Below are 5,808 nucleotides of genomic sequence, written 5' to 3' on the forward strand. Positions count from 1 at the left end.
ACTCCCAGTTACAGAGCTCCACAGCAATAATACTCCTAATAACAGAGCTCCACAGCAACAATACTCCCAGTAACAGAGCTCCACAGTAATAATACCCCCAGTAACAGAGCTCCACAGCAATAATACTCCCAGTAACAGAGCTCCACAGCAAAAATCCCCCCGTAACAGAGCTCCCCAGCAATAATACTCCCAGTAACAGAGCTCCACAGCAATAATACCCCCGTAACAGGGCTCCACATCAATAATACTCCCAGTAACAGAGCTCCACAACATTAATACTCCTATTAACAGAGCTCCACAGCAATAATACCCCCAGTAACAGAGCTCCACAGCAATAATACTCCCAGTAACAGAGCACCACAGCAATAATACTCCCGGTAACAGAGCTCCACAGCAATAATACTCCTAATAACAGAGCACCACAGCAATAATACTCCCAGTAACAAAGCACCACAGCAACAATACTCTTAGTTACAGAGCTCCACAGCAATAATACTCCTAATAACAGAGCTCCACAACAATAATACTCCCTGTGGCAAATCTAAATTGTAGTTTTAAGATGAATGGTATAATTTTCCTGCTATGTTTTGTATTCTGAAATGTATGCGGCATTCGTGTGTTACAGCACTCGAATACCGCTAATGTTAAACCTGAGTATCCACGAACAGTAAATCACCGCACTGTTCGTGAGTTAAGCAAAGTACCGAATGGGAGACCACCCATAGACGGTCGTGTGTCTCCAATTAGGTACTTTGCAACATTGTGTCAAAGCTAATTGCGGTTTGTTGCAGGTAGCCGCCATTCGTGTACCGAACACGAGGTGGCGGCCATCTTTGTTCGCGGAAAGCCAGCGGGGTTTTGTCGTCGAGTGCCTGGAACTAAAATCGGCTACTCGACAACACAAGCCCTGCTGGACTTCCGAGCCGTTCGGGAGTTTACCGGTTTCGGGACTTTCATTCCCTCAGTTCAGGCAATCGTTTAAACGAATTGGTCCTGATAAGGGAAACTGAACGGCGTTCGGTTGTCTGTGCTGGGATCTGAGCGCAAGTTCACTTAACTGTGCGCCCAGGTCCCAGCTATGTAATAAATGGTTAACTATCTGTATAGCATAAATATTATGTTAGTTACGGATTTTAACCCCTTAAGGACTGGACTGTTTTTGCGATGTTGTACATTTGCGACCAGGCATCTTTTTACACTTTTGTGGTGGTTGTGTTTAGCTGTAATTTTCCGCTCTCTCATTTACTGTTCCCATACAAATTATATATTGTTTTTTTCAGGACAAAAAGGGCTTTCTTTACATACCATTATTTATATAATCTCATGTAATTTAATTAAAATAAAATAAAAAAATATGATACAAAATTTAAAAAAATACATGTTTTTTGACTTTTACTTGAAAAATCATTTATTCATCTACAAAAGCGAATGAAAAAAAACTGCTAAATAGATTAAAAATGTTGTCCTGAGTTTAAAAATACCCAGTGTTTACATGCTTTTTTGCAAGTTATAGGGCAATAAGTACAAGTGGGATATAGCGGTTTCAAAACATACAATTTTTAAATTTATCAATAGTGACATTGTAACACTATTATCTGTCATAAATCTCTGAAAAACACCCCACATGTACATATTTTTTTTAAAGTAGACAACCCAGGGTATTCAATATGTGGTTATGGGGTATGTCCAGTGTTTTTTAGTAGCCACTTAGTCACAAACACTGGCCAAAGTTAGCGTTCATATTTGTTTGTGTGTGAAAAAAGTAAAAAACTAAATTGAACGCTAATTTTGGCCAGTGTTTGTGACTAAGTGGCTACTAAAAAAGACTGGACATACCCCATTTGCAATACCTTGGGTTGTCTTCTTTTGCAAATGGTATGCCATCATGGGAGTAATTCTCATTCCTGGGCTACCATACTGTCACGGTAATATACCCCAACACGCAGGAATAGTCCAGATAGTCAAGAGACAAGAAAGCAGGATTCGTCTTACCGGACCTTAGAATGGCCGGACTAGACGAGTACAAGAAAAGACAGAGTCCAGAACAAGCCGAGGTCAAGGGAACGGAGAGACAGCGTAAAGTAGAACAAGCCAGGGACTGGTGCACAGGAGAGCAAACCGGCGGATAAACAAGCAAGGATAAAGAGAGAGCGGAGTCAGGAACAAAGCCAAGGTCAAGCACCAAAAAAACAACTGCACGATACAAGCACTAAAGGGAACTGGACAGAAACCACGATAGGGCAAGGTGCAAAGGAAACAGGCGAGTATAAATACCCTAATGTTCACTTTGATTGGCCCCTGTCATATCCACGCCCCCAAAACGTGAGTGTATGGGGAACGTGGCATGACAGGGGCCAATGGGAGACTGATTCTAATTTTGTCTCCCACTGTCCCTTTAAGAGCGCGCCCGAAACGCGCAGCGCGCTCTTAGTGTCAGGCGGGACACGTGACCGCTTCTCGCGGTCACTGCCCGCCCGACTGATCTCATCTTGGGATGAGCCGCGCGCGGCTCGTGCAGGAGCAGGACCGCGCGCGGCGAGAAGAGAGGACCCCGGCCGGCCCCTGGAGAGGGTAAGTACTGCTACACATACGCTCTCAAAGGCAACGTAACCAACCTGGCCATTTTCAACGTAAAAATATGTGACCCATATATTTGACCCTGTAACTTTCAAAAACGCTATAAAACCTGTACATGGGGGGTACTGTGATACTCGGGAGACTTTTCTGAACACAAATATTAATGTTTCAAAACAGGAAAGCGTATCACAACAATTATATCATCAGTAGAAGTGCTGTTTGGGTGTAAAAAATGCAAAAAAAGTCACTTTCACTGACAATATCATGGCTGTGATATTTTTTACTGTTTTGAATCACTAATATTTGTGTTCAGCGAAGTCTCCTGAGTAAAACAGTACCCTCCATGTACAGGTTTTAGGGTGTCATAGAAAGTTACAGGGTAAAATACAGTGCTAGCAAATTAAATTCTCCGGTCTTTCGTCCTGGGTTGGCAGCAAGGTCCCTCAAATTGCAATCAATAAAATTACTTAATTATGTAAAAATATTACATAAATACGCATGTAGAATTTAAATATATATGCATATTTATATATTTGAAGTCTACGTGTATATTTATATAATTATTTATGTAATTTTGTATATGGACATATGTATATTTTGTATTATTATTATTTATTTATATATACATAGATATATATACAATTTTGTTCTAAGTGTATTTTGATATAAATATATATATATGTAACGGACCATTTCGCTTACAAGAGGATAAAACCCAGGTTAGGCGATAATCCCCTTTTTGAGAGACAGGCACAGCTACTGCAGAACACCAAACTCCCGAACTGGATACAAGATAACACTCCGAACTGGAACAGCTGAACAAGAAAAGCATACAATCCACTTACACTCCTGGCAGTCAGCTTACAATCCAATTCCCCCCAAGAACGAGACGACACTTCATTTTGAGGGTTAAACAGGAACTGAGGACTGGCTCATCCAGCCTGGCTTTTATTTCCAACTCACACATACAGGCCACACCCAGGGGGAGGCATAAAAGAACCAATGACATAGATGTTACCTCCCACACATCCCCTCCCCTTAGTGTGACACATAATCCCATTATGCATACAGAGTAAAATATACTTTTACACAACTTTCATAACTTTAAAACCATACATCACATTCACATAAAAATACATATCCACAATCAATCCATTCAGGGGAACAACATATTTAAAAATGGCATGAATCCCACCAGGGGTTCAAAAGTTACTAAAAGTATCTTTTGTTCCTTTCTGGCTGGCTGAAAAACATCCCCACAATGCACCCTGGTTTCCTCCCTTCTGCCCTGGAGTTAATTGGAGAAGTAATCCAATTACCCAGGACTAAAGGCAGACTCCATTAACTGATACCGGAGAAACTGACGGAAGCCAAGCACAGAGAGATGGACACAGGTTTCTTCAGGAAGGAAGAGATTCTTTATTGGATCACCGATCGGGACTCAGAGGGACTAGCGTCACCAAAATACAGCAAGTTCTGAGCCCCGGACAATAGTGCAGGCTCCTTATATAGGCACATAACTCCTCCCATATTAAGCTCCACCCGCACATTCTCTTAACCAATCAACACAAATAAGAATTAACTTCCTGCTTGACCGCATGGCTTGTCCAGCACAATGGATCAGACCAGGGGTTCAAAAGTTAGTAAAGTATCTTTTAAAACCCCTAGCTTTCCAGGGCCTTCTCTGTGCTGGAGAAGTAATCCAATTACCTCCCAGCACAGAGACAGACTCCATTAACCACATGGTTACAGAAAGACATAAAACACTTTAAAATACAGAAAGTTACTTTTTATCCATAACACACAGACATTTCACATATCCCCAGATAGCTGGGATCTGAGCGCACAAAACTACCGAATAGCGCGCAGATCCTATTCACACAGTACAATTGCCATGGAGCTAAAGTCTTTCCCATAGTCTTTCATTATATGAATAGGCTCCATGGTATAGCTATCTGGGGTATCACATTCCCATAAAGTCTGGTCCATAGTCCAAAGGCAAGAGGCGGGCAATCAGCCCCCTCCAAGGACACGTGGCGAGGTCGGTTTCGACACAATATATATTAATATCAAAATACAATTAGAATAAAATTTCATATAGATATATAGTTCTTTTTTAATTTTTTATTATTATTTTTAAATTTTTTAATTTAATTTAAATTACTTATTATTTGTATTTTATAATAATATATATATACAATATATATAGTTATTATATATATTATATATATACACGTGTGTAGTTTAATTATACGTGTATTTTTATATTAATATATGTACATATTAATATAGAAATACACTTGGCATGACATTATATATATGATATATAGACATATATTATATAGATATAATATGCCTATATGTCATATATATATATATAATATATATATATTTTAATTAACATTAACTTTAATTTTTTTTATGATTTTACACTGGCAGGGAGACTGCCTGTCAGCACAGACAGTCCCCCTGCAGGCAGAGACTAGGACACCTATTGCGACCATGTGGTCGCCCTATTGGGCGATCACATGGCCACAGGGGTCCTAATCCGCCATGGGGAGACTGTCTGGGCTGCAGGCAGTCTCTCCACACCGGGACCAACGCCGATCACCGCCGGGGGAACGACGGCGATCGGGTAAGTACATAAGACCGCTGTGACGGTTCAAGACCGTCAGCGGTCGGCAACGGTAAAATGCCGATGACGATCCTGAACCGTCACCGGTCCTTAAGGGGTTAATATAAAAACTGTGTTCCTCTGTACCAAGGGATACTCCCATTAGCAATGCATTCTGGGATAAGTATCTCCTTGGTACAGCAATGTATGATGGGTATTGTAGGTGTAAAACCCAGTCCCCCATGTAGTCCCCTACTGGACAATCCCTGCATTGGGACTTGGGAAACCCTGTACATCTGCAACCTCATAAATACTGTTCCAGTAATTAAAAACCTCAGTTGAACTCCAAGCTATGTGTCATCTAGTTCTTGGGAGGAAGGGATTGTAACTACGCTACCTGCATTTTGCCTGTTTTGGATCTGCTTATCCTGTCTACCAGCGGAGATACCTTGGATAATACTACTACTCCGCTACACTCCCAGTTACAGAGCTCAACAGCAATAATACTCCCAGTAACAGAGCTCCACAGCAACAATACGCAGAGTAATGTGATTTAACAAAGCTCCACAGCAATTATACTCCCAGTAATGTGTGAGTGTATAACAGAGCTCCACAGC

This window comes from Pelobates fuscus, chromosome 9 (assembly GCF_036172605.1).
Source record: "Pelobates fuscus isolate aPelFus1 chromosome 9, aPelFus1.pri, whole genome shotgun sequence".
Taxonomy (NCBI): Eukaryota; Metazoa; Chordata; class Amphibia; order Anura; family Pelobatidae; genus Pelobates; species Pelobates fuscus.